General features: G+C 42.9%; 1 protein-coding gene across 3 annotated transcripts in view; it reads left to right on the forward strand.

Moving 5' to 3' along the window:
- The window catches only part of THBS2 (thrombospondin 2), a 1066666-nt gene that overhangs the window by 624441 nt on the left and 427968 nt on the right, over window positions 1-14257 (forward strand). The gene's annotated exons all lie outside the window — the stretch shown is intronic.

The raw sequence follows: 14257 nt of genomic DNA on the forward strand, positions 1-14257 counted from the left end.
GCTATCTGTTGGAGCAAGAACACAACCTATTCCAAACAGTTACCAACAATGTTAGTGCCTAATACCATATACGGATTGGTGTCATCAGGATTGGTCTCTACTACAATTAGTCCCTGGTCCTTCAGCTCCACTCTCCCCACCTTTACAGTCACATTCTTAAGCCCAAGTAGGTTAAGGGGGAGTCCATTAGAGTCATAAACAGAAAGATTTGGAGCTGGCGGACATAGGTCATCCATGGACCAGAACCTCTTGTAGAGGACGTCAGGCATGATGGTTACCTGAGATCCTGTGTCCAGCAGAGCATGCGTCGGGATCCCATCCAACACAATGGACAGGAAAGGTCTTCCTCCGACGAACCTGTTGTACCAGTCTGATGGGCCTGGTGAGTTTACTCCTGGGTGTCGGCCCTTGGACCCAGGGTTTTCTCGTTTAAAGGACAATTCTGGGCGGTGTGTCCGGTTTTGCGGCAGCGGTAGCAGGCAGGATCCTTCTGTGGACGGTGCCGGTCACTGGTCCTCGGTGAGGGCGGTGTTGGCCTCCTCCTCCTTCGCATCCAGGGGACATCCTCAGGGCTATCGGCTAACAGGATCTTCCCTCCTTCCTCGGGCTCCATCCGCAGCTGCAGAGCACTCAGCACAGTGGTCAGGGTTTTGCTCAACTGACGCACCTCAGAGCGCAAACTGTCCAGTTCTTTAGGGGACGTTGCTGGAACCTTGGGTTCAGCAGCCACTGGGGAAAAGGTGAGTGTAGCAGGCACTGGGGTAGCCCCACCCTGGTAACATTGGATGGCATTTGTTTCCAGGGGCTTCAGTCCTTTTATAGCCATGTCCTTAAGATTATCGAAGGTGGCATCTGGATGATCCAGGGACCACCAACGCACAGTCCTGCTCTCCTCTGGAGACCTCAGTCCCCGGACAAACTGTTCCTTCAGCATTTTGTTCTCATTTTCAATGCTGGTTGGACTAACCTTGTTCAGAGCCCGCAGGGCCCCCTGTAGACGCCAGGCGTAGTCCCGAACATTGTCCTCCGGCTCTTGGGAACAGCTGTAAAACCTCATCAGGAGGTCCACTTCAGTAAGGTCCTCAAAGACAGTCTGTAGTTTTTGAAATATTGTGGACACTGACTCCTGGTCTGTGGCTGACCATGTTTCCACTTCCCGTTCCGCAGCACCGGTCAGTTGTCCTAATACAACGGCGGCTCTTTGTTTGCCGGTCACAGAGTACATGTCTAGGATACCACATATCTTCCGTTTGAATCCAGACAGGGTATCTGGTTTGCCGTTGTACTGGGGGAGCCACTTTGCTCCAGGAATGTACGGCAGAGTCATGGGAATGACAGGTGTTACAGGCGTTGCTGGTGGAGCGGCGGCCTCGGCCTGCTCATCATCGGGCGCGGGTTGAACATCAGGGACGTTGGCCGGCATGTCGGCGTTGTGCTGTTCGTCGGACATCTTGGCGCCCCCCTAGTTAACCGTGGCCTACCTTCTGTTTTTTCTTCCGGTAGGCCGCAGCTCCGCAGGTGACGGTCATCTTCAGGACCTTGCGTCGCTTGCGTCCTACGTCAGCGCGTTCAGCGACGCTCCTTACAGGACCTGGCGCTACTCGCTTTGACGTCGAGACGTGGGGCGTGTCTGGGACTTTGCTCTCTTTGGCAGGTACGCCCCTAATTTTCCCGCGGTTACGCCCTTCTTCTCGCTCAGCGACCCAACAATGGCGGCAATCTTCACCACAACTTTACTTTCCAAGTTCAGAATAAAGGCGCACAGTACCCGGTGGCAACGGGCACAACACTTCGTCGTTGCAGCAGACACGTTATCCTTTTTGTGACGCCAGATGGAAATGACTAGCCCAGGGGATGGGGATGACTCGGTACCCGGGCCTTTGCCTTGAGGATGTCGCGGTGGTCGGCTCCCGGGCCCGTACCCTGGGGTCCCTCTTTACAAAGCATTAATAGTTGTTTATTTTATAAAAGTTCGTGACGCCACCTGTGGCTTCTGGTGAGAATCACCAGCGCTGCGCAGTCCACTGAGGCCGGTGATAAGGCAGCTCGATGGTATAGCTCCCCACAGGTGGAGCTAGGCCTCAGGGCAGTGAATGAAGGGGAATGCAGAACAGGCAAGACCCAGCCGGGTCAGAGCAAGAACAGGGACAGACACGATAGTCACTTCAGTACCTTTTACTGATGGAAATTCAGGCACGTCCCGGAGCACTGTAGGGTGAAGGGTGCATGTCAGGATCCTCCCCAATGAGCGGGTTTTTGGGCCTCCTGTTTCTTGCCTCTAAGTAGTTAGTTTCTGACCTGCCTGGAGATAGGCCTAACTTTGTCTCTGTCCTGCGCTGGCTGACCTTGTGGTAGGGTCTTTCCTTGGAGTACACGCACCTTAGCTGCGGGCCTATGTGTCTCCTGGCTCTGTTACGTATCAGCACTTTAGCGATCCTGGGACTTGTAGTTCTCCAGGGATTCCAGTTATTTCTTACTGGGTCGTGGAGATCCCGGCAAGCTTCGGACCCGGTGTCTGGTAACTGATTCGGGGTGAGCTGGGTAAGCTCCTCTGCCCCCTATGTACTAACTCTCCACTCGCCTTCGGCCTACTCGGGCCCTCACTAGGCTATACACACTAATGGCAGCTTGCCGCGCTTCACCGATCTTATGGCGCCGGCACACCTAAAGCTCACTATTCTGAGCTACAACTCAACTTAACTCAACTCTGTATTCAGATTTGCACTAACTGAACTCTCCAGAGGAACTGCTGAATCACTGAGCTCCACTGCAGACTGACCTGTTTCTGTGTCTCACTCTGCAGGAACTGAACTGCCTGGCTCCACCTTCCCTATTTATCTATCCCTAACGGGCTCCCTCTGGTGGTCTGAGGTGGATCGTGGAGATATATGAATGGTTATGGGGGCCTCTTGTGGAGGAATCCGTCAATGCACTCTTCCAGGACCTGTGATACCAAGCGCAGCTGGGCGTCACAGCATTTCTTTGGAGGGCCGCACAGCCCTCCATGTGCTCGCCAGAGGTAGCCTGACTGCCATTAGTTACCGAGATGAGATCCTCAGACCCCTTGTGAGACCATATGCTGGTGCGGTTGGCCCTGAGTTCCTCCTAATGCAGGACAATTCCAGACCTCATGTGGCTGTAGTGTGTCAGCAGTTCCTGCAAGATGAAGGCATTGAAGCTATGGACTGGCCTGCCCTTTCCCAAGACTTGAATCCGATTGAGCACATCTGGGACATCATCAACTGGGACCATCTGCAACTTCATCAGGAGCATGCCCAGGCGTTGTAGGGAGGTCATCCTGTGGGATCTCCTCCCAGACCTGGACTAAAGCATCCGCCAGCTCCTGGACAGTCTGTGGTGCAACGTGACGTTGGTGGATGGAGCGAGACATGATGTCCCACATGTGCTCAATCGGATTCAGGTCTGGGGAACGGGCGGGCCAGTCCATAGCTTTAATGCCTTCATCTTGCAGGAACTGCTGACACACTCCAGCCACATGAGGTCTGGCATTGTCCTGCATTAGGAGGAACCCAGGGCCAACCGCACCAGAATATACATACAGGCACGTGGAGGCCACACACAATACTGAGCCTCATTTTGACTTGTTTTAAGGACATTAGATCAAAGTTGGATCAGCCTGTAGTGTGTTTTTCCACTTTAATTTTGGGGGTGACTCCAAATCCAGGTCTCCATTGGTTAATAAATTTGATTTCCATTGATGATTTTTGTGTGATTTTGTTGTCAGCACATTCAACTTTGTACATAACAAAGTATTCGATGAGAATATTTCATTCATTCAGATCTAGGATGTGTTATTTGAGTGTGCCTTTTATTTTTTTGAGCAGTGTACATCTTCCCATAGCTTTTTGATTTTAGGACATTCCCAAAATATATGACAGAGGTTCGCCTTCTAACTGCATTCTCTCCAGCATAAATCTTATTGGTTCGAGAAAGCAGAATGCAATCTAAGCGGTGTGAAGTCCCATCTTGTTAAAAGTTTAAAATATGATTCATGGAGAGTGGCATTGATAGTGGAGGAATATATATATTTAATAGCATTTTGCCATTTCTCAGTGGAAAGTTGTATATTTAGATCTTTTTCCCATTTAATTGAGTAACTAGGCTTCTTAAATATGGAATCTTCATTGAATATAGAGTAGATTTCTTTTGTTTTCCATAAATTATTATTTATAGGATTCTGAATAAGAGATATCATATCTTTTGGGTAGAATAAGTGGGAAAGTAAGATATTTCCTTATATATTTTCGTGCTCCTAAAAAATTATGAAACTCCTCTTCTGGAAGGCCAAAGTCCAATTTTAATGATTGGAAATTGATAGGTGAATTGGGTATATTTTCTTTCACAAGCATTGAAAAATCAATTATTCCTAGCTTTCCCCATTTTTCACATGGAAAATTAGGAATCACTGTGCTAAGTAATGAAATTGGAAGGATTTTTAACGAGCTGTTTATTCTGGGTGCTAACGATTTTTTTTTATTAATTGTCTCCAGGCTAAAATTGTCGGCAATAATAATGGGTGTGTTTGAGGACAAAATTTAGAGTCAATTATGGATGCCAAAATTAAGGAAGATAATGGGAGATTCCCATTAATTGTGGTTTCCAAACCTACTCAAGATATTTTTTTTGACTGTAGAAGCCATTGTCTACTTTGTATTATTAAGTTTGTAAGATGGCATGCTTGTAGATTTGGTAGCCCTATTCCACCGTTTAATTTTTGTTTTCATAGAATTTGTTTTGAAATTTTGGCTGCCTTTGTGTTCCATATAAAATTATTTAGTTGTTTTTGTAATTTTTTTGGCCATTTTTCTGGCAGGTATAGCGGCATGGCCCTAAAAATATAATGTATCTTCGGGAGAATTGTCATTTTATATAATAAAATTTTAAGTAACCAAGAGGATTCATTTTTTGTAATATTATTTATATTTTCTTGGATTTCCTTATATAGATCAGAAAGGTTTATGTTGATTATCTCAGAGCCTAAGTTTGGTACCTCGATTCCTACATATATGATTGTCTCCCCAGGAATAAGGAAATTATTTTTTAATTGAATCGATCAGTTCTGAATCTATAAAAAAATTCAAGATTTTCGATTTTACTGGATTAATTTTATAGTAGGACAAATATGAAAAAGTTGTGGTTAATTTGGTAACTTCTCGCAAGGAATTTAATGGGTCTGTTACGGTCAAAATAGTATCATCTGCAAACATGCCTATTTTATGTTGCCTATTATTGGTTGGCATTTCCTTTGATGATAGAGTTTAATCTTATTGATTCGGCCGGGTTCCATGATTAAAGAAAAAAGTATAGGTGAAAGAGGGCATCCCTGACAGGTTCCGTTAGTTATCTGAAAATTTTTGGATAGGCAATTATTTACTAGAACATTAGCGGTTGAACAAGAATATAGGGCTTTTATCGCATTAAAGATTCTGCCTTCGAATCCAAAGTTAGAAAGTACCTCAAAAGTATAGCCCTAGTGAATACGATCGAAGGACTTTTCAGCGTCTATTGAAATAAATAATGAAGGACTTTTATGTCTTTCTATTAAAGAGATAAGGTCTAAGATCTTTCTTGTTCCATCAGATGACTGTCTGCCCATGATAAATCCCACCTGATCTGAATGCACCAGATCTGGAAGAATTTTTAATTTGGGCGAGAATCTTGGAATATATTTTAATGTCACAGTTTAAGATGAAATTGGTCTGAAATTGGACATAATTGATGGATCGCTGCCTTGTTTTAGAATAACTGAAATAGTCACTTGCAATGTTTCTTTAGGGAATATGACTTCTTTAGTTGCATTGTTGAACATATTAGTAAGAGGTTCTGCTAATTATTTGTGAAATTGTTGATAGTGTTCGTTTGTGAACCCGTCTGGTTCAGGACCTTTGTTTTCTTTAAATTTGGTCATAGCAGAATCTACTTCATCAAGTTGGAATGGTATATTAAAATTTTTTAGTTGATCTATGTTTATTGTTGGGAGTTTAATGTTATCCAAGAATTGGTTTATATCTTGTAAATAAGGTTGTGGGATATTTTTCTCATTTTCTAGGTTATATAATGAATAGTATGATGCAAAAGCGTCAGAGATATCTTGAGGGTGTGAGAAAGATGTTCCTCCTTTATTTATAAATGATATTCTAGTTTTATTTTTTTGTTTTTTTTACCTTATTGGCCATAAGTTTGGACATTTGTTTATAGGAAAAATAGTGATTTGCTTTTAGGGACTGTAGCAACCTATCATAGTCATCTATTAATAATAACTTTAGTTCTGCACTCAATTTTAACATTTTTAAGTGGGTTTGATTATATAGTTGTTTTTGTTGCTTTGTTTCTTCATTGTTTATTTCTTGCATTATTGACTCAATTTTTATTTTAGTTTGTTTTTTATATTGGCAGTTAAGTTGGATTAGCATCTCTCTAATCACCGATTTGTATGCGTTCCAGGTGGTGAAGGGTGACAACTCCTGCGATGAATTTTCTTCAAAATAATGTTTAATAGATTTTTCGATTTTTGCCTTATATATGGGAAGTTTCATTAAAAAGGAGTTAAATCTCCAGAATTTGGAGGTGTTGATATTGTCTAGTGATTTAATAATTAATGAAATAGAGGTATGGTCTGACCACGATCTATTACCAATTGTAATTTTACTGAATTTTTGTAATGTATAAAATCGGGGCTAATACTACCTACATCTATTCTCGTGAAACTCTTGTATCAATCATAGAGATATGTATATTCTTTTAACATAGTATTTAGACATCTAAAAATGTCATAGAGTTCTTGATTTATTATCCATTTTTTAAGTGTAAACATTTTTTGCCTAGAGGATGTTGTAGTGTCCAAATCTTGGTCTGGGATAATATTGAAATCTCCAAACAGGATGAGGTCTCCCTTCTGAATTGTTTTTCTTTTTTTCATCAGTTTATTTAAGAAAGCTATTTGGCCCCTGTTTTGAGCATATATATTCCCTAAAATACAATTTTTATTATTAATCTTACAACCCAAAACATGGTACCTACCATTCTTATCTATTGTTTCTGAAATAAAATCAAATGTTACAGAATTTTTAATTGTAGTTATAACACCCGCTTTTTTCTTATCTGAGGAGGCAGTAAATATATATGGAACATTTTTAATGCTGAAATTTAGGTAGTTAATCAATGCAAAATTTTGATTCTTGAAAGTCTATTATGTCAGCTTTAGATGAGTTTGCTTCTTTCCAAGCCAAATGCCCTTTTAAAGAGCTACTGAGTCCTTTAACATTAAGAGATAGAAATTTAATCGTCATTTGTAGGTCTGAGTATAGTTAAATTGTTTAGCCGGAGAAATATTAACATATTAATTCTATTCAAATAGAGTTCTTGAATATAATAACAGTTTTGCAAGTATAAACCTCTGTAGTTGAAACATAAAATAATCAAATAACAGTACAATAAAAACAATACAGTCACAAAATTTAACATCTGATACTTGTCAGAGACCTAGCAGGGGAACTCTGTGTCTAAAAATAAAAATGACCAGAGCTGACCTAAAAAGGGAGGGAAGAGGGGGGGTCCGGCAGAGATTCTGCACATTGCAACCTGAAATACTGAGAATATAAGATTCTGAAAGAAATATTTTTATCTAGATTTTTAATATTGGAACCCTTAAGAGTTTTTGTTAGAAAAGTCACTTTTTCCTTTGAGGTAATCTTTCTTTTTTCTTTGGCTCTTTTATTGATTCAAGGAAGCTGTGACCTTCTTCTGGATTTTGAATAGTTATTGGTTTCCCATTGGAGAAGACTATCAATTTAGTCGGGAACCCCCACTTATATTGTATCTTGTTTTGACGGAGAGTATATGTAATTTCAGCAAAGTTTTTTCTTGCTTTAAGTGTCTATTTGAAAAAGTCTGAGTATACTTTTAAATTTCCATAAGGTGAAGGGAGAGTCTTATTTCTTCTTAGATATCCCATTATTTGCTCTTTAATGTGAAAAAAATGTAGCCTCATGATCACGTCTCTGAGAGCCTCTTTTGCTACAAAAGTTGGCTTTTGCAGCCTATGAGCTCTGTCGATTATAATTTCGGATGGACTTGCTGATGGAAGAGTTGCTTGAAGAATTTGTTTTAGATGTTGATTTAGGTTATTTTGATGGACATCTTCTGGGATACCACGTATTTTTATGTTATTTCTGCGATTTCGGTCTTCAAGATCTTAAATTTTAATTGACGAATTTGATTTGTCTCAAGAGTGTCTTGTCTGTGACATTTTCGACCTTTTTTTCAGTTTCGGAGACTATCTTTGACTTCTTGTAGAGATATATGAAGCATATCAAACCATTTGTTCATGTTCATTTCTATTGAATTGGCGGATGATGTAATTAAACTGCATAAAATGTTTTCTGAAGGTGACACATTTTGTAGGGAAAAGGCAGGTGTTTGTATTTGATCATTAGTCTCAGTATTAGGTCCATAAGAATACATGATCGAATCTTTATTATTCAGTCTGGGGCGTTGTTTCATATGGGTAGGATTGGGAGAATAATCTTCAGAATCGTCATCTGAGTTTTCAAAGAATAAAGGAGCTGCCCCTTTAATTTCACTAGATTCTCCTGCAAATTATTTTCTTTCATTTCTAGTAATTGACATGTCAGTATTGAGGATATTGTCTATAGAGTCTTCACTAGTTGGTGAGTATGATTGTTCCATTGAGGTGTTTTATTCAGAAGCTATATTTCTGGTCATATCAGTATTAGCATACTGTTCAGGTGGATTTACATGTTGTGGTGTACGTTAAGGCAATGGTGTGCCAGTCTGTGGAACTATATCTGATTTTCCTTGAGTCAATAGTTCTTCTACAGAGCCTTTATAATAAGCCTTATTCTGAAGCCTAGGTTCATTATATAGTGGAATTAATATATTGTCTTTTTGATGCAGGGACTCTTTCAATAAGTGCTGTGAGTCTCCGCTTTGATGGTCATCTAAGCTGAGAGCTGCATTCAGAGCCTGTGTCTCATCACCAGTGCTGGTATATATAAGAGCTTTATGATAGGAGAGCTGTTCCCCCGCTTTGTCTAAGTCACTGTCACTGGCATCACTCTCTGAGAACTTCTGTTCTTGTTAGCAGAAGTATTAGAGTTGTGAGCTGCTCGGTGCCTGCATTGTAATCTGCACTGCTGTTCATTGTTTATATAAGATGTTTATGGCAGCTGCGCTGTTCCTCTGTGTCTCCCCTGCTAGGATGAAGCATTGTTGTCTGGGGGTCTGCGCTCCTGTTAGTCTCCTCTTCCTGTCTGTGACTCAGTGCTCATCTCTAAGCTGTCCCCAGGACTCTGGGCATATGTCAGTGATTCATGGCAGGAGTGCAGTTCTTTTACACTTCTGACAGCACATGGGGTGGAGGGGCTGCTATCTGTTCACAAGAGATGCATTCTGTGTCAGCTTCTTCATATAGTAGGCACTCTTTGGAGTGGGTAGGGGCCCCTTACCTTTGTTTAAGATGGAGTCAGTGGCGTACCGCCAATGGCGGCAGACCACGCCACTGTTATGGGGCCCGTGGCCGGAGGGGGCCCGTGAGGGCCCCAAGCTGCGTGGGAACGAGGAGGATAGGTGAGTAGGAGGTTGTGGCGGCAGAGGAGCGGGTTGCGGCAGTGCTGGAGCGGGACACACGCTGTAGCCGCTGCTGCAGCCACCACGTGTCCCCGCTGCTAAAGGGACATGAATATTCCCTCTTCTCCACTCCCATGGGCGTGGAGAAGACGGAATATTCATTCTCTTTAGTAGCGGGCACGGAGGAGGACTGAGCCCCGGCTCCTGCTGTCAGTGCAGAGGAGTGAATGTGCCGGCAGCAGCTCACCTCTGTGTCTGAGAGCGCCCGCTGCTCAGATGCCGACATGAGCTGCAGCAGACAGGACGCAGCGCTGGAGCAGAGGTGAGGAAGGAAGGTGAGTATAAGTGTTTATTGTTTTATGTGTGCAGTGATTGGGGGATGAGGGGGCCACATATACCAGGATACTTGGATTGAGGAGGCCACACATACCAGGAATGGGGGATTGAAGAGGCCACACATACCAGGAATGGGGGATTGAGGAGGCCACACATACCTGGATTTGGGGATTGAGGAGGCCACACATACCAGGGATTAGGGGATTGAGGAGGCCACACATACCAGGAATGGGGGATTGAGGAGGCCACACATACCAGGAATGGGGGATTGAGGAGGCCATCCTACCAGGATTTGGGGATTGAGGAGGCCACACATACCAGGGATTAGGGGATTGAGGAGGCCACACATACCAGGATACGTGGATTGAGGAGGCCACACATACCAGGAATGGGGGATTGAAGAGGCCACACATACCAGGAATGGGGGATTCAGGAGGCCACACATACCAGGATTGGGGGGGTTGAGGAGGCCACACATACTAGGAATGGGGGATTAAGGAGGCCACACATACCAGGATTGGGGGATTGAGGAGGCCACACATACCAGGATTGGGGGATTGAGGAGGCCACACATACCAGGATTGGGGGATTGAGGAGGCCACTCATACCAGGAATCGGGGATTGAGGAGGCCACACATACCAGGATTCGGGGATTGAGGAGGCTACACATACCAGGGATTGTGGGGGCCACACATACAAGGGATTGTGGGGGCCACACATATCAGGGATTGTGGGGGCCACACAAACCAGGGATTGTGGGGTCACACAAACCAGGGATTGTGGGGGCCACACATACCAGGGATTGTGGGGGCCACACATACCAGGGATTGTGGGGGCCACACAAACCAGGGATTGTGGGGGCCACACAAACCAGGGATTGTGGGGGCCACACATACCAAGGATTGTGGGGGCCACACATACCAGGGATTGTGGGGGCCACACATACCAGGGATTGTTGCGGCCACACATACCAGAGATTGTGGGGGCCACACATACCAGGGATTGTGGGGGCCACACATACCAGGGATTGTGGGATTTAGGGGGCCACACATACCAGGATGGGGAAATTTACCAGTAGCTGCTGCATTTCCCACCCTAGGCTTATACTCAAGTCAATAGGTTTTCCCATTTTATGTGGTAAAATTAGGGGCCTCGGCTTATATTCGGGTCAGCTTATTTAAAATATATTTTAAAATCAGTGAGTACGTGGTGCCCATAATACTGCAGGACTGTGGCGTGCATTATACTATATGGGGGCTGCATTTTACCCTATGGGGTGTGTAATATACTGTATGGAGGACTATGGGGAGTGCATTATATTCTATGGAGGACCATGGGAAGTTCATTATACTATATGGAGGATTATGGGGGGCGCATTATACTATATGGAGGTTTATGGGGGGAGCATTATACTATATGGAGGATTATGGGGGCGCATTATACTATATGGAAGATTATTGGTGGTGCATTATACTATATGGAAGGCTATGTGGGGCCATTATAATATTTTGAGGGCTATGTGGGGGGCTATTATACTGTATGAAAGCAATTATACAGTGTGAAGGTTTGTGTGGGGTCATTATACTGTTTGGAGGGCTGTGTGGGGCCATTATACTGTTTGGAGGGCTGTGTGGGGGTCATGAGCGTGTATGGAGGGCTTTGTGGGGTTCACAGTTGGGGGATTATATTGTGTTAGGGTCACCATACTTTGCCGTGGGAGTTGAAGTGGGGTACAATAGTGTCATTATACTGTGCATGTGGAGGAATGCACCATAGGGTTATCATACTGTTTGGGGGGCACTTTTGTTGGCATCATACTTTATGGGGGCAATGAAGGAGGAATCTATGACTTCAGAAGGAGGTAAATTACTATGTAAAGGGTGGAAAGTTATGAGATCTACTCTTCTGTGACACTGACAAATATTTATTTTTTTGTAGGGGGGGGGGGCCCAATTAGAGCTTCTGCTATGGGGCCCCATGACTTCTATGTACGCCCCTGGTTGGAGTTGTCCGTTGTCATCTTGCTTCTTCTTCCTTGTGGCTGGAAAGTTTTTCTATACGTAGGTCCATCTTCTTTTCCATATTATCAGGGGTTTTTCTTTGGAATCTGAAGATACTTCTCCCTGACCACTGCTTAAGGGTCCATTTGGTCTTCAGCTACAGGTAACTGCATCATAAAGTTTGGATGTCTTAATGTGTACCTTTGTTGGAGTCTTTGGTGTTGTTGTGCTTCTTGTGTGACTCAGCACTTTTACTGGTGAGACTTGTCTGGAGCCAAAGAGAGCTTCTTTTTTCTTATTTGTAGTCATTTTTATAATCCAAGAAGCTGAAAAGTGGTCCAGGAGATCCAGAAGGGGTTTCAATAAGATTAGCAGGTTAAAGTTCCATCAGAAAATGCTTGAAAATAGCTTTATCAGGATGCATAGATCAGGAGCTCAGAAGCTTGCCTTCCTCGAGCAGCAGCTTCAGGCCACACCCCAATTAAAGATTCTCAATTCTTGTTCTTTTTGTGTTGATTCTGAGGAAAATCCTCCCTGGGGTTTGAGTCTGTTCTTATATATATATATATATATATATATATATATACATATATATATATATATATATATATATATATATATATATATATATATACACACTGTGTGCAGAATTATTAGGCAAATGCGTATTTTGATCACATGATACTTTTTATACATGTTGTCCTACTCCAAGCTGCATAGGCTTGAGCTCCAACTACCAATTAAGTAAATCTGGTGATGTGCATCTCTGTAATGAGGAGGGGTGTTGACTAATGACATCAACACCCTATATAAGGTGTGGTTAATTATTAGGCAACTTCCTTTCCTTTGGCAAAATGGGTCAGAAGAGAGATTTGACGGGCTCTGAAAAGTCCAAAATTGTGAGATGTCTTGCAGAGGGATGCAGCAGTCTTGAAATTTCCAAACTTTTGAAGCGTGATCACCGAACAATCAAGCGTTTCATTGCAAATAGCCAACAGGGTCGCAAGAAGTGTATTGGCCAAAAAAGGCGCAAAATAACTGCCCATGAATTGAGGAAAATCAAGTGTGAAGCTGCCAAGATGCCATTTGCCACCAGTTTTGCCATATTTCATATTTCAGGTTTTATGGACTGATGAAATGAGAGTGACTCTTGATGGGCCAGATGGATGGGCCAGAGGCTGGATCAGTAAAGGGCAGAGAGCTCCACTCCGACTCAGACGCCAGCAAGGTGGAGGTGGGGTACTGGTATGGGCTGGTATCATCAAAGATGAACTTGTGGGAACTTTTTGGGTTGAGGATGGAGTGAAGTTCAACTCCCAGACCTACTGCCAGTTTCTGGAAGACAACTTTTTCAAGCAGTGGTAAAGGAAGAAGTCGGTATCGTTGAAGAAAAACATGATTTTCATGCAGGACAATGCTCCATCACATGCATCCAACTACTCCACAGCGTGGCTGGCCAGTAAAGGTCTAAAAGAAGAAAAAATAATGACATGGCCCCCTTGTTCACCTGATCTGAACCCCATAGAGAACCTGTGGTCCATCATAAAATGTGAGATCTACAGGGAGGGAAAACAGTACACCTCTTGGAACAGTGTCTGGGAGGCTGTGGTGGCGGCTGCACGCAATGTTGATCGAAAACAGATCAAGCAACTGACAGAATCTATGGATGGAGGCTGTTGAGTGTCATCATAAAGAAAGGTGGTTATATTGATTTTTTTGGTTTTAGTTTTTGCATGTCAGAAATGTTTATTTCTAAATTTTGTGCACTGATATTGGTTTACCTGGTGAAAATAAACAAGTGAGATGGGATTATATTTGTTTTTTATTAAGTTGCTTAATAATTCTGCACAGTAATAGTTACCTGCACAAACAGATATCCTCCTAAAATAGCCAAATCTAAAAAACCTCACTCCAACTTCCAAAAATATTAAGCTTGGATATTTATGAGTCTTTTGGGTTGATTGAGAACATAGTTGTTGATCAATAATAAAAATAATCCTCTAAAATACAACTTGCCTAATAATTCTGCACACAGTGTATATATATATATATTTTTTTTCAACCTCCGTTCATTGGCAGCCCTTTGTTGCAGCCCAAGGAATATATGTTTTTTCCAATTGTTTCACCATTTTCAATCCTTACTCTCAACATCTGAGATCCAGAGGGCGTAGCTGCAGCCATTGGAGAGTTAATTGTGCATTCAACAGTGTTGTGCCTGACGCCGCACAACCATTTCAGGTGAGAAACGTTACTCACCGTTTTATGTTGTAACCTCATTGACCTGCACAAGAAGCCCTTTCTTTTTCCTCTTT

The sequence above is a fragment of the Phyllobates terribilis genome, unplaced genomic scaffold (assembly GCF_046119375.1).
Source record: "Phyllobates terribilis strain yellow unplaced genomic scaffold, ASM4611937v1 Scaffold_3__8_contigs__length_932513732, whole genome shotgun sequence".
Lineage (NCBI taxonomy): Eukaryota > Metazoa > Chordata > Amphibia > Anura > Dendrobatidae > Phyllobates > Phyllobates terribilis.